The sequence below is a fragment of the Musca domestica genome, unplaced genomic scaffold, assembly GCF_030504385.1.
Source record: "Musca domestica strain aabys unplaced genomic scaffold, Musca_domestica.polishedcontigs.V.1.1 223, whole genome shotgun sequence".
NCBI classification, from domain to species: domain Eukaryota; kingdom Metazoa; phylum Arthropoda; class Insecta; order Diptera; family Muscidae; genus Musca; species Musca domestica.
In genome coordinates, this window is record NW_026712265.1 from 353745 (window position 1) to 380545 (window position 26801).

The following is a 26801-nucleotide window of genomic DNA, read 5'->3' on the forward strand; positions in this document are numbered from 1 at the left end:
ATAAATTAAAATGCCCTGCCATGGAATGCTCCTGGTCGTCACTTAGTTTTGCCAGTCTCTTCGAAAATTGACCTTCATTAAGGCCGTTTTGTTTACTCCTGTTTTCCCTCCTCCCCTCCTTCCCTCCGAAGAAAGAAATCAAGAAAAATATGCGTTCTTTGTTATTCATGCCCATTCTTTTGGCATTTGTTTTCTTTTCAGGCGGAGAGTGGAGAAGAGGTCCTTCTTTCATTCTTGGCCCAACATTAATGTTTAACCAAAATTTATGGCATGTTTTTGCTTCTTGGATTGTGATCTCCTTCGTAATTGCAAAAATTGAAGGCTGATTTATTGGCAGTAGTTCGAAGGTTTACTTTTTTGATATTTATGTAAATTTTAGGATTCGAGGTTTTTTGTTTGTTTCGGTGAGATTTATAGATCTCACAAACAATATAATCAAAAATTGGCCTAAAGCCTAATTTGAGATTATAAATTACAAGGAATGAAGGCCACTTTCTTAAAAATAGAAAAAAGGGAAAAAAACCTTTTAAAAATATTTTGTTTAAATACATTTGTTTTTATAAATGTTGAAAAATCCACTTTTGTTGTTGACTTCAAAAAATATTTTTTTAAAAAATCCACGTTTGAAGGTTACTTTAAAAAATATTTTTTAAAAAATTCACGTCTTCTGGAAACTTTAAAAAATATTTTTTAAAAAATCCACGTTTGATGGTTACTTTAAAAAATATTTTTTAAAAAATTCACGTTTGATGGTTACTTTATAAAATATTTTTTAAAAAATCCACGTTTGATGGTTACTTTAAAAAATATTTTTTAAAAAATTCACGTTTGATGGTTACTTCAAAAAATATTTTTTAAAAAATCCACGTTTGATGGTTACTTTAAAAAATATTTTTTAAAAAATCCACGTTTGATGGTTACTTTAAAAAATATTTTTTAAAAAATCCACGTTTGATGGTTACTTTAAAAAATATTTTTTAAAAAATCCACATTTGTTGTTGACTTCGAAAAATATTTTTTAAAAATCCACGTTTGTTGTTGACTTCAAAAACTATTTTTTTAAAAAAGCCACGTTTGTTGTTGACTTCAAAAAATATTTTTTTAAAAAAGCCACGTTTGTTGTTGACTTCAAAAAATATTTTTTTAAAAAAGCCACGTTTGTTTAGAGCTTCAATAAAATATTTTTTAAAAAATCCACGTTTGTCTAGAGCTTCATAAAATATTTTTTAAAAATCCACGTTTTTTTAGAGCTTCAAAAAAAATTTTTTTAAAAATCCACGTTTTTTTAGAGCTTCAAAAAAAATTTTTTAAAAATTCACGTTTGTTGGCTACTTCAAAAAATATTTTTTTCTAAAAATCCACGTTTGTTAAGAACTATAAAAAATATTTTTTTAAGAAGTCCACGTTTGTTAGGAACTTCAAAAAATATTTATAAAAAATATTTTTTAAAAAATCCACGTTTGTTGGTTATTTCCAAAAATATTTTATAAAAAATCCACGTTTGTTGGTTGTTTCAAAAAATATATTTTAAAAAAATCGACGTTTGCTGGATACTTCAAAAAATATTTTTAAAAAAATCCACGTTTGCTTAGAACTTCAAAAAATATTTTTTAAAAATCAACGTTTGTTTTTAGATTAAAAAAAAATATTTTTTAAAGAATCCAGATTTATTTAGAACTTCAAAAAATATTTTTTAAAAAATCCACGTTTATGCAGAACTTCAAAAAATATTTTTAAATAAATCCACGTTTATGCAGAACTTCAAAAAATATTTTTTAAAAAATCCACGTTTTTGCAGAACTTCAAAAAATATTTTTTAAAAAGTCCATGTTTATTCAGAACTTCAAAAAAATATATTTTAAAAAATCCACGTTTGTTGGTTACTGCAAAAAATATTTTTTAAAAAATCCACGTTTGTTGTTGACTTCAAAAAATATTTATTTAAAAATCCACGTTTGTTGGTTACTTCAAAAAATATTTTTTAAAGAATCCACGTTTGTTGTTGACTTCAAAAAATATTTATTTAAAAATCCACGTTTGTTGGTTACTTCAAAAAATATTTTTTAAAAAGTCCACGTTTGTTGGTTTCATCTAAAAATATTTTTTTTAAAAGTCCACGTTTGTTTAGAGCTTCAAAAAATATATTTTTTTAAAATTAACGTTTGTTGGCTACTTCAAAAAAATATTTTTTTAGAAAGTTCCTTTTAATTTAATTCCCTCATTGCGTATGTGTGTTGACAACACTCATACGCCCCATTGCAACTATTTAAAATTTTCTTCCCATTACGATTTTATAATTACGATAATTTGTTTAAACTAACATTTGCTAAGTTGAGTAATTACCTTGATGCCTTCGACTTGGGCGAAAATTTAAATTATTACCCAAAATAGCAGCAGCAACAACATCTTGCAAACAGGTGACTCTCTCTAATGAAGTGAGTTAAATGTTTATTGGTTGATGATGAAGATGACGACGAAGACGACAACGATGATGATGACGATGATGCTGATGAAGAGTAAACGACCGAGCAAAACTTTTCTAATTAAATGAAACAGCTCGAAACCAATAAATTTAGTTGTAAAAAGGTGAAGGAAATGAAATAAGAGTATCGTAACCGCAGCTGTAATTGAACTCGTTTGGGAGGAAGTTTTTAAATATTATTAAAATATATTTTAAAAATTTGCTAGAATTTTTGATAAATTTATTAGAATAACATTTTTTAGGAGATTTCGCGAATATATTGAATATTGGACGATTTTCGGTGTTTAGAGAACCAATGTAAGGTGTTCCGGAAGGTCTATTTTTTATAAAAGACCTTTAGAAGGCAAATTTCGTACGGAAACTCTCTCGTTGGTATTATATTGAAATATAATAAAATTAAACGTTGTGAAAATATGGTGAGTATGAGTTCTGACAATACTCATAATTTTGCAGGTTTGAAAGACCTTTATAAAATTTTAAATGATCAGGAGGACTTCAGAAGGTCTAGAAAATTTGTTTTCTTCACTGAAATTCTCTCGTTGATACTCTATCCCTAAAAGAATGATTTGGGACTATAGTGCGTATGAGTGTTGACAAGACTCATACGCAATCAAAAAACAATGTTTTTTGTTTAGAGGGTTACCGTAATGATTTACCGTAAGGATGAAGATGACACCTCTAGATGGTTAGAATGTCTCTTTGGAATGCCGTTTTTCGTTTTTTGAGGTACTGCTAGGAAATATGTTGCGTGTGAGGGCTGACAATAATTATACGCAATTATCTTTTTTCATATGTAAACTATTTATTCTATACTATTTTTTTCGTTACTGATATTCTCTCTTTGGTACCCTGGCAAAAAAGGACGATTTGGGACAATGTCACGTATGAGTGTTGACAGTTCTCATACTCCATCAAAAACGGGTTTTCTAAAACTAGGACCCCGACCGTATGTGGTCTTTTTGTAGTGAAATTCCACCTTCTAAAGTAGTACCCTTTGTTGATGTGGGGCGTTTTTTGTTCTGATAAAAAATATTTTTTAAAAAATCCACGTTTTTTGTTCCGGTAAAATTTTTTTTTAAAAATCTACGTTTCTTGTCCTGGTAAAAAAATATCTTTAAAAAATCCACGTTTCTTGTTCTGGTAAAAATATATTTGTTAAAAAATCCACGTTTCTTGTTCCGGTAAAAATATATTTTTTAAAAAATCCACGATTCTTGTTCCGGTAAAAATATATTTTTTAAAAAATCCACGTTTCTTGTTCCGGTAAAAAAATATTTTTTAAAAAATCCACGTTTCTTGTTCTGTTCAAAAATATTTTTTAAAAAATCCACGTTTCTTGTTCTGGTAAAAAAATATATTTTTTTAAAAATCCACGTTTCTTGTTCTGGTAAAAAAATATATATATTTTTTAAAAATCCACGTTTCTTGTTCTGATAAAAAAATATTTTTTTAAAAAATCCACGTTTCTTGTTCTGATAAAAAAAATATTTTTTTTAAAAAATCCACGTTTCTTGTTCTGATAAAAAAATATTTTTTTAAAAAATCCACGTTTCTTGTTCTGATAAAAAATTATTTTTTAAAAATTCCAGGTTTTTGGTTCTGATAAAAAAATATTTTTTAAAAAATTTACGTTTTTTGTTCTGATAAAAAATATTTTTTAAAAATCCACGTTTCTTGTCCTGATAGAAAAAAATGTTTTTAAAAAATCCACGTTTCTTTTCTGATAAAAAAATATTTTTTACAAAATTCCACATTTCTTGTTCTGATAAAAAAATATTTTTTCAAAAAATCCACGTTTTTTGTTCTGATAAAAAAATCTTTTTAAAAAAATCCACGTTTTTTGTTCTTCCAAATTTTTAGAAGGTTTTTTTTTTGTTATTGAAATACTCTCCTTGGTATCCTATCAAAAAATTACAATTTGGAACTATGGGGCGTATGAGTGTTGACAATACTCATACTCCATCAAAAACGTATTTCTAAGACTAGGACGCTTCCTGAAAGGGGGTTTCGGTTTGAAAAACCTTAAGAAGGTATTCTTTTGGTAGAGGAATTGCTTCCTTTGAACAGTATCCTTTAAAAAATTTGGGGCGTATGAGTGTTGACAATACTCATACTCCATCAAAAACATATTTCATAAGACTAGGATCCCTCCTGAAAGGGGTTTTCGGTTTGGAAAACCAACAGAAGGTATTCTTTTTGTAGTGAAATTACACCTTTTAAAAGTAGTACCTTTTCTTAATGTGGGGCGTATGAGTGTTGACATTATGTATACGCTTTCACAATAGAATCATTATTTCTATTTTTAATTTTGTTTTTTGTTTGGTTCTCTTTTCTGACCTTTGATGTCGTCTCTTCTCCCTGTGGGGTTGCAAAATTTTCCCTACAACAAATCATAAATTTCTACATTTGACCTCTATTCGAACTTTTATTAAAAATTTGCAAAAAACTAAAGCAACCACAATTCTCCCAAGAGAAATTACCGCTCACCCTCTCTTTTCTTTTGCAATGAATATTTATGTTCCCCTTGGGGGGTGGACAACATATCAATACTTCATTGAGACAACGACAATGGCAAAAAATATTTATGAAAACTTACATTTCAAATGAATGCTGGGCAAAACAAAAAGACAACACCAATAACAACATAGAAATACCATCACCAGGTTTGTTGGTTTTTCCCCAGCCCAGCCCAGCAGGGATTCTAATTTTCTCCGGCATTTTTAGAATTGACAAAACCCAAAAACAAGTTCAAACAGACCACAGGCCGGCAATGTCATGGCGTGGCCAGCATTTAATAACAGGTAAGAGAAACAACAACGAACCAGTTCATAATTGACATGTATGGAATTTTTTTCTGCTCAACTGACCTGGCCCAAATGTGGTTGGGCCTGAAATCAATTTCATGTTCTATTAACCGGAAAACAAACCTGAATTGATATTCGATTTTGGGGAAATATCGAATTTTTTTCTTCTTGTTCTCCCTCTTGCCAATGGCCTGTACACTTTTTGATTTCTGGTCAAATCATTCATGACAATAATGGCCACAAAACAACAACGGCAACAAAAATACGTCTAAAGGAAAAAATAATAATTTCCGCAAATTAAACACATTGTTATATTTTATGAATGAATGAACGGCCCAAGAAGAAATAATATTTTTATTATTTCTATTTTTGCCTTTCATTATTCTGAAAATATAATGGCCAAGGAATTTATTTTTGTTTTTTTTTTCGTATAATACTGCCAACATCTGTTTGGAAAAATCAGTTATTTTTCCAAGGAAAAATTCCTATTGAATGGAGGAAAAGCATTATTGTGATTGAGATATTTTGGGGATGCAATTAAATCAAAGAAATGGGGGAAGGTATGCCAACATAATTTAAAAAAATACGTTTAAAAAATATATTAATTTTTTTTAATTAAAAATCCTACTCTAATCTCGAAAAAATATTTTTTAAAAAATTCTCCTTCTCCTAATCTTAAAAAATATATTTTAAAAAATCCTCTTCCTACTCTCATCTTGAAAAAATATTTTTTAAAAAATTCTCCTTCTCCTAATCTTAAAAAAAAAAAATTTTAAAAAAATCCTCTTCCTACTCTCATCTTGAAAAAATATTTTTTTAAAAAATATTCCTCCTACTCTAATCTTGAAAGAATATTTAAAAAAAAACATGTTTCTTGTTCTGTTAAAAAGAAAAAAATTAAAAATACTCCCCCTACTCTAATCTTGAAAATATATTTAAAAAAAAACATGTTTCTTGTTCTGTTACTAAAATATTTTTTAAAAAATCCACGTTTCTTGTTCTGATAAAAAAATATATTTTTTTTAAAAATCCACGTTTTTTTTGTTCTGTTAAAAAATATTTTTTAAAAAGTCCACATTTTTTGTTTTGGAAAAAAAATATTTTTTAAAAAATTCACATTTCTTATTGTGGTAAAAAAATATTTTTTTTTAAATCCACGTCTCTTGCTTCGGTAAAAAAAAATTAAAAATTCAACTTTTTTTGTGTTGGTAAAAAATTTTTTTTTTAAAAAAATCCAACTTTCTTGCTTTGGTAAAAAATATTTTAAAAAATCCACTTTTTTGGTTGTGGTAAAAAATATATAAATTTTTTGAAAACCACCGTTTCTGGTTCTGGTATTTTTTTTTTTAAATCCACGACCCTTACCTTGGTAAAAAAATATTTTTTAAAAAATCCACCATTCTTGTTCTTGTAAAATTTTGTTTTTAAAAAAATCCACATCTCTTGCTTTGGTAAAAAATATTTTTTAAAAATTCTACTTTTCTTGTTCTGGTAAAAAAAAAATATTTTTTAAAAAATCCAACTTTCTTGCTTTGGTAAAAAATATTTAAAAAAAATCCACTTTTTTGGTTGTGGTAAAAAATATGTATTTTTTTTAAAAACCTCCGTTTCTGATTCTGGTATTTTTTTTTAAATCCACGACCCTTGTCTTGGTTAAAAACATATTTTTTTAAAAATCCACCTTTCTTGTTCTGGTAAAAAAATATTTTTTTAAAAAATCCACCTTTCTTGTTCTGGTAAAAAAATATTTTTTAAAAAATCCACGTCTCTTACTTCAGTAAAAAAATATTTTTTTAAAAAATCCACCTTTTTGTTTTGGTAAAAAAATATTTTTTAAAAAATCCACGACTCCTGCCTTCTTAAAAAATTATTTTTTAAAAAATCGACCTTTCTTGTTTTTGTAAAAAAAATATTTTTTTTTAGAAATCCACAGTTCTTGTTGTGGTACAAAAATATTTTTTAAAAAAACAACGTTTCTTGTTCTGGTAAAAAAAAATATTTTTTACAAAATCGACGTTTCTTGTTCTGGTAAAAAAAAAATTTTTTTTTCAAAAAATTCACATTTCTTGTTGTGGTAAAAAAAATATTTTTAAAAATATCTTGTTGTGTTGTGGTCAGTAAATATGCCTACCACGATTTTTTGGTGAGACGTACTATATGATAGAAGGCAGTTTGTTCTTCTTTTCGAGATTAACGGCCAAATGGCCTTAGATATCCTACAACCAGTTTGAAAGAGCCACATCCTTCCATTCTTCTTAGATGACATTACAAATCCACATCCTTCCTTAAAAGTTTCGGTAAAATACCATTTTATTTTATTTTTAACTTTTATACAACTACTATTTCTTTCCAATTTATACAACTACTATTTCTTTCCAATTTCACGTATTTTAGTGAGTATAACAGTTTTGCAAAACTGTTATACAACTTATATACTATTCTAAATGATGCCGGACAACAATAGTATTAAAAATGAAACAAAATACATCAATTTAGTCGTGTATAACAGTTATGTGAAACTGTTATACTGTTAAAAAATTGATGTAATGACAATAGAATATAATATTTTTTTACTTTTATAAAACTATTATGCTCTCCAACTACAACTATGATAACTAAATTCGATTAAAATGCACGTATTTTAGTGAGTATAACAGTTTTGTAAAACTGTTATACAACTTCGTATGCTTTTCGGAATAATGTCGAACAGCAATAACATTCAAAATATATTTAAATACATACACTTTTCCATGTATAACAGTTATGTGAAACTGTTATACTGGCAGCAAATTGATTTAATGACAACATAGCCGGTATAATGCCACCAGGATGAGAGGACTTGAGGAGTTGAAAGGTATTGATCGCCCATAAAATGATCGGCTAACCTGTTGTCCTTCCTATAAGTCTCTCATCTTCCCGGAGTCTACTTTACACACTCCTGGAAGATGAGAGACTTATAGAAATCCACGTAGGTGTATATTTTAAAAAATATATATTTTTTTAAATCCAAGTCTGTTGCTTTATTGAAAAATATATTTTTTTAAATCCTCCTTTTATTGGATTTTTTTGGAAAAATATTTTTTTTTTTCAAATTCACATTTAAATAATAGGATTCCTTCCCTTGATTTACACAATAAAACATTCTGGCCACAATTCCATAACAATAACATTCATAGAAATCTACCACAAAAATGAATATTTTAATTATCGGCATTGCTTAGAAATCAATTACAATAAAATATTTATTTATTTTCTTATATTTTTTTTGTTGAACATAAACTACAGACAAATGGAAATGGGAAAAGAAAAGAAATCCATAGAAAAAGCGAAAGCAATTCAATAACAAAAATAATAAATGAAATAGAAAATTTTATTTTATTTAAATGGAAGAAGTTGGTGAATGTGATAGTGTTGATGATTAGATGTTTATGTATATGTACACATGGATACATTTATAAATTAACAATATAGAAATGACTTTCTCTCTTTGGAATTCCATTCATTCACAAACCACCTCCAGTAATTTTCAATATTGGGAGTAATTTCGGGAAAGTGCTGGGGAGTAGTCAAATAATTTATTTATTTGCAATTAGCAAAAATTGAATTTATTTTGAATTGTTTTGTTTTTTTGCCATTGCCATGATTCAATATTTTTAATTGTGAAAAATAAATAGACAATTGTTTGCATAAAAATTCCATTTGGTAATGGGCAAATATTTTGTTTCGGAATATAATTATTTTTAATTAATTACTATCATATTTAATAAATAGAAATATTTGAATGCTGTGGCGTATGAGTAACGCCAACACTCATACGAGAATTTCATTTATGGTAGCATTGGGGCGTATGCGTTATGACAACATGAATACGGCCCACCTCAAAAAACAAGCAAATGTTTTTTTTTTAATAACAAAGAAATATGATTTTTTTTTTTTAATTTATGAAACGAAAAGAGGGGTTTTCTAAAAAAATACTTTTCATTTAACAAACGTGGATTTAAAAACAAAATATTTTTTGATTATTATTTTTTTTTTTTTTTGATATTATTGTTTTAAGAGATCCAACAAACGTGGATTTTTTAAAAATATTTTTTCAAGACTCCCAAACAAACGTGGATTTTTTAAAAATATTTTTTCAAGACTCCCAAACAAACGTGGATTTTTTAAAAATATTTTTTCAAGAGTCCCAAAAAACGTGGATTTTTTAAAAATATTTTTTCAAGAGTCCCAAACAAACGTGGATTTTTTAAAAATATTTTTTCAAGAGTCCCAAACAAACGTGGATTTTTTAAAAATATTTTTTCAAGAGTCCCAAACAAACGTGGATTTTTTAAAAATATTTTTTCAAGAATCCCAAACAAACGTGGATTTTTTTACAAATATTTTTTCAAGAGTCCCAAACAAACGTGGATTTTTTAAAAATATTTTTTCAAGAGTCCCAAACAAACGTGGATTTTTTTACAAATATTTTTTCAAGACTCCCAAACAAACGTGGATTTTTTAAAAATATTTTTTCAAGACTCCCAAACAAACGTGGATTTTTTAAAAATATATTTTCAAATCTCCGGATACCCCCAATCCGTTGGACTATTGTGTCTAGAGTATTTTGAAAAGCTAGGTTGCACTAAAAATACCAAAGTGTCGGTGTCCTCAAGCAAGCGCTTCGCCGGGAATGGGCCAAAATACCGCAGAGCAAGATGCGGGCAGCGTGTGACGGTTTCATTGGCCGTTTGAAGGCCATAATTCGTGCCAAAGGTGACCAATTCGAAGAAATCTAAACTTATTCTAAAATTTGATGCTATTTCCGACATTTTTTGCTTTTATTCAATAAAATTTAAAAAATAAAAATATGTAAATAGTGTGGCGCTTGACTTTGTTGCAGTTTTTTTTACGACCCCTCTTTTTCAAAATATACTATCTCAAAAAATTATATTAAACTACAATGAAGACAAATTCAATTATTCTCAACATAATTGCATTTAATTACGTTTTCTCTCTATTTCTCATCTCTCCCACCCCTGTCTTTATCTCCTACCTCTCATCACTACTCCTGTGATGAAATGTCATCGACACTCAGCCACTCATTCGTTTATCATAAAATAAATTATTTATTAAATTTATATTCCGTTTTGTTATTGGTGTTGTTGTTGTTATTCTTGTTGTTGTTTCTCCTATCATAGCTCATCACAGCTCAACCAAATGCTCAACCACAAAATATGTAAATAAAGTATCACCTAACCAATTTTGACCACGATGACATTTGAGTGTTATAAAATTATGTCGCTCACCGCCAGTTAGTCATTCAGTCAGTCAGTTAGTCGTTCATTGACTCAGTCAGTTGGTTAAAGTGTCAATTATTTATTCTGGCTGTTTGGTGGAAATAATTGATTTATAGCCATTGACGTGAACATTATTTTTTGATGGGATTTTTGTTGTTGTCATTGTTGTTTTTGTTGGTGATGGAGATGATGACAAAATAATTGGAATTATTAATGACAATTATTGATGGAGAATTTATTGAATTTATTAGCAAGAATAAAATAGATATTTTTTTACAAAAAATAAAATTAATTTTTAATGAAACGTCAAAAGAGAATTTCATAAAAAATAAATTTCATTTGAAAAACAAACGTGGATTTAAAAAAAAAATTTTTTTGAAGATCTAAACAAACGTGGATCTTCTAAAAAATATTTTTTGAAGTTCTAAACAAACGTAGATTTTTCAAAAAATATTTTTTGAAATCAACAACAAACGTGGATTTTTTAAAAAAAATATTTTTGAAGTCAACAACAAACTTGGATTTTTCAAAAAATATTTTTTGAAGTCAACAACAAACGTGGATTTTTTATAAAATATTTTTTGATGTATCCAATAAACGTAGATTTTTTAAAAAAAATATTTATTGAAATAAACAACAAACGTGGATTTTTTAAAAAATATTTTTTGAAATAAACAACAAACGTGGATTTTTTTAAAAAATATTTTTAATACTCCCAACAAACGTGGATTTTTTTAAAAATATTTTTTAAGAATCCTAACAAACGTGGATTTTTTTTAAAATATTGATTTCATCAATAAACGTGGATTTTTTAAAAACTATTTTTTGAAATAAACAACAAACGTGGATTTTTTTAAAAAATATTTTTTAATAGTCCCAACAAACGTGGATTTTTTTAAAAATATTGATTTCATCAATAAACTTGGATTTTTTAAAAACTATTTTTTGAAATAAACAACATATGTGGATTTTTTTAAAAAATATTTTTTAAGAGTCCCAACAAAAGTGGATTTTTTAAAAAAATATTTTCTGATCATCTAAACAAACGCGGATTTTTTTTTAAAATATTTTTTAAGAGTCCCAACAAAAGTGGATTTTTCAAAAAAAATATTTTCTGATCATCTAAACAGACGTGGATTTTTTTAAAAATATTTTTTAAGAGTCCCAACAAAAGTGGATTTTTTAAAAAAATATTTTCTGATCATCTAAACAAACATGGATTTTTGAAAAAAATATTTTTAAACTTCTAAACAAATGTGGATTTTTTAAAAAAATTTTTTTTTTAAGTCAACAACAAACGCGGATTTTCAAAAATATATTTTTTTAAGTCAACAACAAACGCGGATTTTCAAAAAAATATATTTTTTGAAGTTCTAAACAAACGTGATTTTAAAAAAATATTTTTTGAAGTCAATAACAAGCGTGAATTTAAAAAAATATATTTTTTGAAGTCAATAACAAGCGTGGATTTTTTAAAAAAAATATTTTTTGATGCTCTTAACAAACGTGGATTTAAAAAAAAATATTTTTTGATACTCTTAACAAACGTGGATTTTTTAAAAATATTTTTTGAAGTATCCAACAAACGTGGATTTTTTAAAAAATATTTTTAAGCATCCAACAAACTTGTATTTTTTAAAAAATATTTTTTGAAATCAACAACAAACGTGGACTTTTTAAAAAATATTTTTTGAAATAAACAACAAAAGCGGATTTTTTAAAAACTATTTTTTGAAATAAACAACAAAAGCGGATTTTTTAAAAACTATTTTTTGAAATAAACAACAAACGTGGATTTTTTAAAAAATATTTTTTGAAATAAACAACAAAAGCGGATTTTTTAAAACATATTTTTTTAAATTAACTACAAACGTGGATTTTTTAAAACATATTTTTTTAAATAAACAACAAACGTGGATTTTTTAAAAAAATATTTTTTGAAATAAACAACAAACGTGGATTTTTTAAAAAATATTTTTTGAACTTCTAAACAAACGTGGATTTTTTAAAAAAATATTTTTTGAACTTCTAAACAAACGTGGATTTTTTAAAAAATATTTTTTGAACTTCTAAACAAACGTGGATTTTTTAAAAAATATTTTTTGAACTTATAAACAAACGTGGATTTTTTAAAAATATTTTTTGAACTTCTAAACAAACGTGGATTTTTTAAAAAATATTTTTTGAACTTCTAAACAAACGTGGATTTTTTAAAAAATATTTTTTGAACTTCTAAACAAACGTGGATTTTTTAAAAAATATTTTTTGAACTTCTAAACAAACGTGGATTTTTTAAAAAATATTTTTTGAACTTCTAAACAAACGTGGATTTTTTAAAAAATATTTTTTGAACTTCTAAACAAACGTGGATTTTTTAAAAAATATTTTTTGAACTTCTAAACAAACGTGGATTTTTTAAAAAATATTTTTTGAACTTCTAAACAAACGTGATTTTTTTATAAAATATTTTTTGAACTTCTAAACAAACGTGATTTTTTTATAAAATATTTTTTTGAACTTCTAAACAAACGTGATTTTTTTATAAAATATTTTTTAAGTATCCAACGAACGTGGATACTTTTAAAAAATATTTTTTCAAGAGTCCCAAATAAACGTGGTTTTTTAAAAAATATTTTTTCAAGACTCCCAAACAAACGTGGACTTTTTTAAAAATATTTTTTTAAGTCAACAATAAACGTGGATTTTTTTTTTAAATATTTTTTGAAGTCAACAACAAACGTGGATTGTGAAAAAATATATTTTTTGAACTCATCAACAAATGTGGATTTTTTTTTAAATATTTTTCGAAGTCAACAACAAACGTGGATTTTTTTAAAAAAATATTTTTTGAAATTCTAAACAAACCAGGATTTTTTAAAAAAGATTTTTTTGAAGTCAACAACAAACATGGATTTTTTTAAAAAATATTTTTTGAAATTCTAAACAAACCAGGATTTTTTAAAAAATATTTTTTTGAAGTCAACAACAAACATGGATTTTTTTAAAAAATATTTTTTGAAGCAGCCAACAACAGTGGATTTTTAAAAAAATATTTTTTGAAGCATCCAACAAACGTGGATTTTTTAAAAAATATTTTTTGAAGCATCTAACAAACGTGGATTTTTTAAAAAAAATATTTTTTGAAGCATCCAACAAACGTGGATTTTTTAAAAAATATATATTTTGAAGGCAACAACAAACGTTGATTTTTTAAAAAATATTTTTTAAAGTCAACAACAAACCTGGATTTTTTAAAAAATATTTTTTTGAAGTCAACAACAAACATGGATTTTTTTAAAAAATATTTTTTGAAATTCTAAACAAACCAGGATTTTTTAAAAAATATTTTTTTGAAGTCAACAACAAACATGGATTTTTTTAAAAAATATTTTTTGAAGCAGCCAACAACAGTGGATTTTTAAAAAAATATTTTTTGAAGCATCCAACAAACGTGGATTTTTTAAAAAATATTTTTTGAAGCATCTAACAAACGTGGATTTTTTAAAAAAAATATTTTTTGAAGCATCCAACAAACGTGGATTTTTTAAAAATATATATTTTGAAGGCAACAACAAACGTTGATTTTTTAAAAAATATTTTTTAAAGTCAACAACAAACCTGGATTTTTTAAAAAATATTTTTTGAGGTCAACAACAAACGTGCATTTTTTTAAAAAATATTTTTTGAAATAAACAACAAACGTGGATTTTTTAAAGAAATATTTTTTGATGTCAACAATGGACGTGGATTTTTTAAAAATGTTTTTTAAGAGTTTCAGCAAAAGTGGATTCTTTTAAAAATAATTTTTCAAGAGTCCCAAACACACTTGGATTTTTTAAAAATATTTTTTTAAGAGTCCCAAAGAGAGACGTGGAAAATTTATTAAATGTTCCTTCTAGTTTTGTATCTATGCGTATGAGTGCAGTCGTAGTGTATGAGTACTGTCAACATCAATACGCACCGGTGTACTATCATTGTCTCCCTAACATAAATTTCATAATTATCATCCCTTTCCAATTTTCCCATTGTGGTTGTAATTTAATTTCAAAAACACATTTAACCGCACACACATTAATGCCAATTCATTAGACCTGGATGTGAAGTGTAATTTCGAGTAATTAAACTAATTTTACATTTTAACACCCGTTCAATCATATTTAGCTTGGCATGGTTGATGTGAAGAGCTTTTCTGCCACATATAACTACCAGCTACAAATAGGGCAAGTGGCATTACAAATGAACTTCCAGGGGGGGCGAGAGAAAATTATCTGACAAAGTTTGGAATGATTTATGAGACAAGAACAACAACAACAAATGAGCAAAACATAAACAGGAAAGAAATTTTCGCAACAGAAAATATTTTTCTGACAAGCATGAAGAAGAGGACTAAGAAGAAGTATGCCACTGAAAAACAGACAAATTTTCTTATCATGAGGTTGGAAATTTTAATTGGAAATCTTTTGGCAAAGGAGTAACTTTGTTGCGAGTTCGTAGAAGTATTGAGAATGCCATTTGTGTTTCAATCGATTAGCCCCCCCATTTCGAACGCTTAATTACATTTCCTGCCTCAAACAGTTATCAATGAGCCGTGGCCAAGGCAATTAAAATACTAAAACAAACAAACGTGGCCAGAATGTAAATATGGTTTATTAATGACCAATTAACCCCAGAACCTCTCAACCTCAGACACACTTGACTCTTCGATGGCCCTTTAAGCCAAGCAAACTTCTTCTAAATATTCCCCTAAGCTTTTTTATAATTGCCAACTACTGTTGCCGTTTTAGGCATCGTTGTTTTGTCAACAGTGAGTGGCGCCCAATTTAATTATTGGCTAATATTTTCTTCTCCGTCCAATTTAAGCAGCACTTAATAACTTTTCTTTCTCGGGAAAGAAAAAAAACTCTTGCCAATTTCATATTTTGCCATTTATGTGCTTTTATTGCTAATGATTCGAAATTTCTGGGGGAAAACTGTTGGTGACATCTGCTCTAGACCAATAAATTATTAGCCAAATATCTGGATGCAGGCAGGAGTCTTAATGTACAACCAAACCCAAAAAAAAGTTTTAATGAAACTAATTGCGGAGTGTGGAAAAAAAAAACAGAAATTCTCAAAAGTTTTAAATAATTTGGGAGTAAACATAAATAGACTTTAGTGCGTATGAGTGCTGACAACAAGTATACGCACGGGAGAACCTATGGAATAGGTTATTAAAAAATAGTTTTTTTTTAATTCTCATTTGTTGGATACTTAAAAAAATATTTTTTAAAAAATCCAAGTTCGTTGGGCACTTTGAAAAACTTTTCTTTAAAATATTTATTGGATAATTTTAAGAATATTTTTTTAAATCCACGTTTGTTGTACAGGTTGAGATAAAAACCTGCAACAAAGTTAGACGCCATAATTTTTAAATTTTTTTTGATTTTATTGAATAAAATCAAAAAATGTCGGAAATAGTATAAAATTTTAGAATAAGTTTAGATTTGTTCGAATTGGTCACATTTGGCACGAATTATAACCTTCAAACGGCCAATGAAACCGTCTCACGCTGCCCGAATGTTGCTCTGCGGTATTTTGGCCCATTTCGGGCGAAGCGCTTGCTTGAGGTGATCGACACTTTGGTACTATTAAGTGCCAACCTTGCTTTCTAAAATACTCCGGACACAATAGTCCAACGGATTGGACTATTGTTTGTTGAGAAGTTGAAATCATATTTTTTAAAAAAATCCACGTTCGTTTGGATGTTGAAAAATATTTTTAAAAAAATCCACGTTTGTTTGGTAGTTGAAAAAAATATTTTTTAAAAATCTACGTTTGCTTAGAAGTTCAGAAATTTTTTTTTAATTCAGGATTGTTTAGAAGTTGATAAAATATATTTTTAAAATCCACGTTTTTTTTTAGAAGTTAAAAAAATATATTTTTAAAATCCACGTTTTTTTTTAGAAGTTAAAAAAATATATTTTTAAAAAAATCCACGTTTGCTTATAAGTTCAGAAAATATTTTTTTTGAATTTAGGATTGTTTAGAAGTTGAACAAATATATTTTTTAAAAATCCACGTTTTTTAGAAGTTAAAAAAATATATTTTTAAAAAAAATCCACGTTTGCTTATAAGTTCAGAAAATATTTTTTTTAAATTCAGGATTGCTTAGATGTTGAAAAAATATATTTTTAAAAAAATCCACGTTTGTTTAGAAAATGAAAAATATTTTTAAAAAATCTAGGCTTGTTTAGAAGTTGAAAAGATATTTTTAAAAAAATCCACGTTGGTTTACAAGTTGAAAAAATATATTTTTTAAAAATCCACGGTTGTTTAAAAAATCCAAGTTTTTTTAGACCTTGAAAAAATGATTTAAAAAAAATCCACGTTCGTTTAGACATTAAAAAAAATATTTCTTTAAAAAATCACATTTGTTTAGGTCTTCAAAAAATATTTTTAAGAAAATCCACCGTTGTAAATTACTTAAAAAAATCCACGATAGTTTAGAAGTATTTTTTTAAATGTTTAGAAGTTGAAAAAATATTTAAAAAAAAAAATCACGTTTGTTTAGAAGTTGAAAAATACTTTTAAAAAATCCACGTTTGTTAAGAACATCAAAAAATTTTTTTTTTAAATTTTTAAAAATCCACTTTTGTTTAGAAGTTAAAAAATATTTTTTTAAAAAATCCACATTTGTTTAGAAGTTGAAAAATATTTTTTTTAAAAAATCCACGTTTGTTTAGAAGTTGAAAAAATATTTTTAAAAAATCCACGTTTGTTTAGAAGTTGAAAAAATATTTTTAAAAAAGTCCACGTTTGTTTAGAAGTTGAAAAAATATTTTTAAAAAAGTCCACGTTTGTTTAGAAGTTGAAAAAATATTTTTAAAAAAATCCACGTTTGTTTAGAAGTTGAAAAAATATTTTTTAAAAATCCACGTTCGTTGGATACTATCAAAAATATTTTTTATGAAATCAACGTTCGTTGGATAATTCAAGAAATATTTTTTAAAAGATCTACGTTCGGTTGATATTTCAAAAAATATTTTTTTTTAAAAATCCACGTTTGTTGGAACTTCAAAAAATATTTTTAAAAAAATCCACTTTTGTTAAGAACTTCAAAAAATATTTTTTTTTTGTAAAGAATTTCAGAAAATATTTATTTAAATTTTTTTTTTAAATATATCTTATAAAATCCACATTTTTGTTAGAACTTCAAAAACTTCTTATAAAATTCGCGTTTGTGGTCTACTTCAAAAAATATTTTTTTTTCAAAAATCCACGTTTGTTAAGAACTTCAAAAATATTTTTTTAAAAAATCCGCATTTGTTAGGAACTTCAAAAAATATTTAAAAAACCCACATTAAAAATAATTTTTAAAGAATCCACATTTGTTTAGAACTTCAAAAATATTTTTTAAATAAAAAAATCCACATTTGTGTAGAAATTGAAAAAAAAAAAAAAATAAATAAAAAATCTAGGTTTGTTGTTGACTTAAAAAAATATTATTTTAAAGAATACACATTTTTTTGATCCTTTAATATTTTATCCATGATAACATGAATTTTCCTCTTTCCACTTCAATTGCGTGGTAGTAATTACCCCTACCACTGCTATTGGTTAATCAAATGTCCCTTTGGGATTCCATTACATGACCCCAATGACCATTTAATGCCATGCAAAAAATATGTGTATTTAATTAATATATTTATCATATTAAAGTATTTACACTCTATATAATGCTATTTTTTCTTCTTTTTCGTAATTAATGTCCTGGCTGAATTTTAATGAATTTAATGAGAATTATGGCCAATAATTGCCATTCGAATGTGTGAGTGTTCAGACATTTTTTTGCATTCCCGCCTCCCGGCTGGCTATTTATTTTTGCTTTGAATTATTCGCATGGCTGAGGTTATAAATTAAAAAACAAAGCCAAACTATGCTGGACATTTGATGGGACCAGCAAAAAAACTAAACGATTTTCACACCAACACCAGCAACAACAACAAATGCAAAATTATCCTCATAATTTGTAATTAATTAACAAATGTCCTGGCTTTGTGCCATTAACATACAATAGAGGACATCCGCTCATTAACACTTTCAATTTTTGTGTAACAAACACATGTATCTCACACACAGACATATTCTCATCTACTCACACACACACAGTGACAGATGACATAAATTTAACAAATTGTCAAGCCATTGTTAAAATGAAAATTAATTAATTACATTTATCAGAATGCAAACAGGCTTAAGCGAATTAAATGGCATTTTTACTATTGTTGTTGTTGGTGTTGTTGCACAAAAATATGTGGGCCATATGTGTGTGTGTGTGTGTGAACACACACACATATTCATAGACAGTTAAATATTTTGCTGAATGACATTTATATTTTCCCTACATTTAATGGGGGATAAAAAGGAATTACAACGAAAAGTTCTGGTAGGCAATTAAAACGGATTCTCGGGAATCCAATAAAATGCAGGAGGGGTAATGGGGAAGAAGGACTTGGGAATAAATTCTTCTGGGTTAACTTTCAAAGACCCAAAAGATTTTTTTCAAATTTTTCCTAAAACCCCTAAAAGAAAAATTCATATTTTTAAGATTTTTTTTTTTAGGAAAAATGTTTCCACGCAAGTCGGATTTTAAAGCAATTGTTGTATTTGAGGAGATTTTTTCAAGAACAACCAGTGTATTAAAATATTATTTCCCAAGGATCTAATTTGATTTAAAAAAATTTTGCAAGGACCAACGTGGATTTTCAAAAATTTATTTCTAAGGACTAATTTGAACTTCTAAAATACTGTTTTCCAAAGACCAGCGTGGAGTTTGGAGAAGAGACATGAATTTTGGATGATATATTTTCAAGGACCAACATTAATTTGGGAAAAAAATACCAAGGGTCAAAATGAATTCAATGTGAATTTTTAGCAAGATTTTTCCAAGAATCTATACGGATTTTTAAGTTGTTTTCTTAGATAAACAGACTTAAATTTTAGCAAATTTTTTTCAAAGGACTAACAATTTTTTTGTAAATATTTTTCTGGAGATCTACAGAGATATAATTGCTACTTTTCCAAATATCCAATATCCAAGGATCTACAAGAAGAAAATTTTTCCATGCATACTCCAAGCATTTTGCGTGGATTTCTAGAAAAAAATTTTCAAAGATCCTCTTAACCTTAAATTTGGTTTTTTTTTTCGAGGGTTTTCAAAGTCTCATACGTCGAGTTTGTGAAAAAATTCAAGGATCACACAAACCAAAATCGTGATTTTTTAGATGATTTCAAAGAACTTTCCGAGCCTTAAACGAGCATTTTTAAAAGCGATTTTTTCCAGAACCCTCAATTTTTTTTTAAAGATTTTTTCAAGGTTCGAATTTGGATTTATAGGAATTTTTGAAACTATTTCTTCCAAGGACATTCGGAGTTTAAAATGTAAAAATTTTCAAGGATTCTCCTTTTTCCAAGGAGTCTAGAGGCCTTCATTGTAACTAAAGGTGATTCTTGTAACTGATCTAAATAGTCATAATGGACCCTACAAAGTATATTTTCTGGACCTGCGTAAAATCCATGCGATGTCCGACTGTTCGTCTTTCTGTCTGTTGAAATCACGCTAGCTTTCGAATGAATTGAGATAGAGGGCTACAATTTTGCATACATGCATAGTTTACCAGGAGGCAGGTTGAGTTCTTAAATGGACCATGTCGGTCTACGTTTTCGTATAGCCTCCATGATTTTCCCTATATTCTGTATTTAGATGATTTCAGCGACATTATTTACCGGAATTATTTCAAATTTCGTATTTGATGTTCGTAGTGGGTACTACAGCCTATGACAAAATTTTTTATATAGCCCCCATATAAAGGTACATCCCGATATTCGGTATTTTCAAAATTGCAGCTACATTATTTACCGGAATTATTTCAAATTTCGTATTTGAAGTTGGTAATGGGTACTACAGCCTATGACAAACATTTTGGTATACAGGTCCACGTTTTTCTATGATAGCCCCCATATGACGGTACCTTCCGATACTCAGAATTGTTACAAATTTGCTATTTTAAGTTCGTAATGGGTACTACAGCCTATGGCGAAAAAAACGTAAGCAGGTCCATGTCTTCGTAAAGTCTCCATATAACAGTTTCCATTTAAGTGGTAGTTTCCGGAAGTTTTTTGAAATTTTTGAAGTTCCTTCCAAAAGGTGGAGGATATTAAAAGTTCGGTCCGGCCGAACTTAACTGCTTTTTTACATATTTTAATTTTATGCTGTAGAAGAACTTCACTTCTCCTTTTTTTGTTAAGTATGAGAGATTAAAGAACAGGGATTAAAGAACAGGCAGCTTTTTATTGCTTAGGCGAAGAGGGATTCTTGCAATAAATTTTTAGAAACATCTTCTTTGGAATTTCAATGGGCAATTTAAAAATATTTTTCACGAAATTTACAACATCTGTTTTTTTTTTAGAATATTTTCTCAATTGATTTAAACCGGATATCTGATAGCAGAGCTCTTACTTTACCTTTTCTCATAGGCACCCTAGTTTCTTTGAATATTAAGTAACCTCTGAAATTTTTTAAAATATTTTTTGAAGATTTAGAAAGTTTATATTTTTTTCAGATTACCGAGTTTTTTTTCGAGTTTCTCAAGAATCAACAATTTTAAATTTTTTTCTGTTTTCAAATTAAAGTCTATTTCTTGAATATCAAAATTTCCCTCATTCATTTGAAACTGCTGCGTATACGTTGTGTCAACACCCATACGCAACCAAGTACACAATATTTTCATTTTTGATAGAATTTTTATAAATGAATAAATTTTAAATAGTAAATTTCAATTATGTCCTAAGAGGTTTTAATATTTGGCAGAAGTCCTGCGGAGGGACTCATTTGTGGTCTATGTCTTGAATATCACATTTCCCCTTTAAGCTCCCTTTAAAGGCTTGCGTATACTTTATGTCAACAATCATACGCACCCATGTACACAGCAAATTTTAATTATGTCATGGTAGGTTTTTGCATTTGCCAGAAGTCCTACGGGGGGACTAATTCTTATGGATGATCCTTAAAATTTTCTGATTTTAAATTCAAAGCCTATTCTATCAAAGTCTATGTTTTAAATATCAACATTTCCCCATTCCCTTTAAACGCCTGCGTATACGTTTTGTCAGCACTCATACGCACCCAAGGACACAATATTTTTATTTTTGATAGAATTTTTATAAATAAATAAATTTTATATAGTAAATTTCAATTATGTCCTACGATGTTATAATATTTGGCAGAAGTCCTACGGAGGGACTCATTTTTATTGAAGATCCTAAAGATTTTTTGAGATTAAATTCAAAGTTTTAAAAGCCTAACTCCCTTTAAACCCTGTCAACAATCATACGCACCCATGTACACAGTAAATTTCAATTATGCCATGGTAGGTTTTTGCATTTGCCGGATGTTCTAATTCTAATGGAATATCCTGAAGATTTTCTGATATTAAATTTAAAACCTATACATCAAAGTCTAAGTTTTCAATATCAAAATTTCCCCCATTGCTTTTAAACCGCTGCGTATACGTTATGTCAACACCCAAGTACACAATATTTTCATTTTTGATACAATTTTCTGCAATGGATAAATTTTAAATTGTAAATTTCAATTGTGTGCTAAGAGGTTTTAATATTAGGCAGAATTCCAGCGGAAGGATTCTTTTTTATAGAAGATCGTAAATATTTTTGAGATTAAATTCAAAGCCTAACTCCTTTCAAATGCTTGCGTATATTTTATGTCAACACTCATACGCAACCATGTACACAACAAATTTCAATTATGCCATAGTAAGTTTTTTTCATTTGCCAGAAGTCCTACGGGGGGACTAATTCTTATGGATGATCCTGAAAATTTTCTGATTTTAAATTCAAAGTCTATGTTTTAACTATCAACATTTCCTCCCATTTCCTGGCGTATACGTTGTGTCACTGCTCATACGCACCCAAGTACACATTATTTTCATTTTTTATAAAATGTTCATCAATGAATAAATTTTAAATAGTAAATTTCAATTATGTCCTGGGAGATTTTTCACTTGGCAGAAATCCTACGGAGGGACTCTTTTTTATAGATAATTCTGAAGATTTTATTAAAGTCATAACATTAATATATTATATCTCAAATATCACATTGTCCTCTCATTCCCTTTATCTCCTGCGTATACGTTATGTCCACAAGCAAACGCACCCATGTACAACGTAAATTTCAATTATGTTCTTGGAGGTTTCTTTTCTAAGGAGGTCCTGAAGATTTTAATATTTAAATTCAATGCTTTAATAGTCTATGCCTTGAATATCAAATTTTCCACTCATTCCCTGGCGTATACGTTGTGTCAACACTCATACGCACCCAAGTACAGAATATTTTTGTTGTATTGCTTCCTTTTTTTCTTTGCTCCAGCTTCAACTATTAACTAGCATAACAATAATTACTATTACTTATATTTCAAGCATTTTTAATTAGCTTCATGAGTAGCATAATTAAACACTGGCTGGCTGGGTGGTAGGAGGAGAGAAAGGGAGAGGTAGGGAGAGCGAAAAGGGAGAGAGAGCACCCAGCCATGATGAGAAAACTAAAAATTAATTGCTTGCTGTTTGGCTTTTTGTTCGAGTTGAGGCGACAACACAGGATAAACAGCCTTAGGCCTCGACAAATGTTTAATGGCCATTACGCGAGCTCCAAACTGGAAATGGCAGAGCGCAGAGCAATGAAATGAGAATGCAAATGCATATTTGTGTGGCATCTCTCCACCCCTCCGCCACACACACACACACACAACAATTGTGTGCTCCCCTTGCCCTCCACTCATACCAACATGTATTGTGTTGTGGATTTGTTTTGTATATTTTATAGACTACAAGACAAACACAAACACACACATGCACACAAAATTAATATGCAAATCGTGCCCGACTCAAAAGCCATTTCGAAACAAATCTAAACCCCAAAAACCAAACACAACACAAATACTTGCAACCATTATATGTGTGTTTGTGTGTGCGCTAAAAACTTCTGGGAGTCCTGGGAAACATTGCAACCGTTGTTGTTGCTTTTTTTTATTCTCCAACATCCTTTGGTAGCTGAAATTGCAGCCGGTTGCAGGAAATCGACTCAATTCCTTGGGCCCGTACCAGCTAAACTTTTATAGTTTATATGCTTAGTTACATTATAATTAAATGCGACATTCTACACGCGGATTGAAGAAGGACAGAGAGAGGGAGAGAGAGTGGGAGAAGGGGAGGGAAAAGGGGGGGGGGAAGTAGGATAATAGGAAATCTTAGACAATAATGTATGCGTATAGAGTTGCAGCTCCCACTGTTGTGGCCCTAGGCAGCAGCCTAATGTTTGATGGAGAATGCAACAGCATACAGAGAGAAAAAGGGCACACAGTGAGATCCTGAAAGAAAAATTTTATGCATTTTTAAAATACAAAATCTTAAATCCTGCCAGGGATACAAATGTAAAATTATATTTTAAAATATATTTACAGGGTGAGATAAAAACAAGTGGAAAAGCTGTAGGTTCGGCCGAGCCAAACTCTGAATACCCTCCACCATTTGGAAAAGATTTTGCAAAATTTTGAATATAGGGAGGTATCATAGAGTTATACTGAAGCGTGGACCTGCCCAGACAATTTTCTGGCATAGGTTGTAGTATCCATTGCGAACTTCAAATGTGAAATTTGAAACAATTCCGTTAAATAATGTCGCTAAAATCATCAAAATAACGAATATCGGGAGGTACCGTTATATGGGTGGCTATACGAAGTCGTGGACCTGCACAGACAATTTTCTGTCTTAGGCTGTAGCATTCATTACGAGCTTCAAATACCAAATTTGAAACAATTCGGGTAAATAATGTCGCTAAAATCATCAAAATACCGAATATCGGGAGGTACCGTTATATGGGGGGCTATACGAAGACGTGGACCTACATGGCACATTTTCAATACCAAAAGTCCTGCAGACATAATACACATTTGAGTAAGATTTTATCAACCTACTTCCCTTCGTTCGGAAGCTAGAGTGATTTCGACACACGGATAGACGGAAGGACGGACGGATATTGTTAAATCGACATAGAATTTTATGCTGATCAAGAATATGGGGTCTAAAATGTATATTTCGAGGTGTTACAAACGGAATGACAAACTTAGTATACCCTCCATACTATGGTGGAGGGTATAACAACTGCAAAAAAATCAAACGCCATAATTTTTACATTTTTTTTTTAAATTTCTGGACCGAAAGCAAAAAATGTTGGAAATGGCATCAGATTTTAGGAAAACTTTTTGTTCGAATTGGTTATCCTTTGGCACCAATTATGGCCTTCAAACTGCCAATGAAACCGTCACACGCTGCCCGCATGTTGCTCTGCGCTATTTTGGCCCATTCCCGGCGAAGCGCTTGCTTGAGGTGATCGACACTTTGGTATTTTTTAGGTGCCAACCTTGCTTTCCAAAATACTCCAGATACAAGAGTCCAATGGATTGGTATCCGGAGATTTTGGTGGCCATTGTGTGCTGGAAATGAAGCGAAGGACCTCATTTTGTAACCATTCTTGGCACGAATTATGGCCTTCAAACGGACAATGATACCGTCATACGCTGCCCGAATGTTTGCTCTGCGGTATTTTGGTCCATTCCCATGAAGAGAGGAACCTCATTTTGTAACCATTCTTGGGTGGCGCGTGCTAAGTGCGATGGTGCTGAGTCCTGTTGGAATGTCCAAGGTCTGCGGCAAAAATGTTTGCGTGCCCAAGGCTTTAATACACCCTCCAGAATATTTTCGCGATAAAATTTGGCATTTATTCTGATGCCACGGTCGTTTAATACGAGCGGAGAGCAAACATCGGCTGTTCTGACGGCCCACACCATCCCCATGGCTGGCGCTTGAGTTCTGGTGGCCAGCCGAAGGTGCATATTTTCAGCTGACCTCATTTTGTTTGTTTGCAAACTGCTGGACAACGAATGTTTTCTCATCGGAGGAAAACAAAACCAAATTCGGCAGTTCACCACTTTCGGCCAAGCGAAGCAACTCTTTAGCTCTTTTGAGTCTATTTTCTTTCTGTTGCGGTGTAAGTTCTTGCACTTCTTGCAATTTCAATGGCTTCAGCCCGAGCTCATTTTTCAATATTTGCCGAATGGAATATTGAGATATGTTCAGCTCACGAGCCATTTTCGGCCACTGCGACGCGGATTTCGATCAAGTCGCTTCTTTACATTTCGAACCATTTCTGCTGATGTTGCTGTTTTCTTCCGTTTACTTCCTTGACTTTGGGCTACGCTACCTGTAACGCTATCACAGTAGCGAGCGATGGCACGAGTCGCAAACGATTTATTCACATTTAAATGCTGAAGTGCTCTAACGATAGCCTTGGTCACTTGTGGCTTTCCAGCCAAATATAAAAAAATCACCCTATCACGCTTGAATTCCATCACGAAAAAGTTTTTTTTTTTTTTTTTTTTTTGGAAAATTCTCACCAAAATGCTTTTGTACGCTCGTAAACAATATAATGAGCTATCGCTGGAATAATTTTAACAGCTGTCGGACCAGTGGCTTAGAAATGACAGCAGTCTGAAGTTGGTTGCAATTTTTTGTTCATCTCAGCCTGTATAGCGAGCCTGAAGTGGGAACGAGGGCACACAGTGAGATCCTGAAAGAAATATTTTATGCAATTTTAAATATTAAATTTTAAATCCTCTCAGTGATACAAAATATCTATTTTTTAGAGGTTGATTGATTGATTATGATGGGAAAGATTTTTAGGAAAGACTTTGGCAGGACTTTTGGAGGATTTTTCAAAAATAGGACTAAAAATGAAAACAAATTTTGTAATTTTTTTTTCTTTTTTTGGGACATGTGAAGGGGGAACTTTCCGCCAGTGTAAGATTATGAAATTAATTCGTTGATGACGCTATGAAAATTTAAAAAAATGAGGTGCGTATGATTATTGTCAATACTCATACGCCGGTGGGGTTTCATACGAACGGGTGGGTTTCCAACAAATTGTGCCAAGATTTAAGTGGCCCTACAGTGAGTCCACGCAATTTTCCGACAATAAACAATTGATTGATTGATGAGAGATTGTTGGGAAAGACTTTGGCAGGACTATTGGAGGACTTTTCAAGAATACGACTAAAAATTAAAATTAATTTCGTACAATAATTTTTTTTTGGAACATTTGAAATGGAATCTTTCCGCTAGTCTAAG

At 29.2% G+C, this 26801-nt stretch overlaps 1 protein-coding gene across 1 annotated transcript in view; it reads left to right on the forward strand.

The window, feature by feature from the left end:
* The window catches only part of LOC101892688 (uncharacterized), a 253907-nt gene that overhangs the window by 18964 nt on the left and 208142 nt on the right, over nt 1-26801 (forward strand). The gene's annotated exons all lie outside the window — the stretch shown is intronic.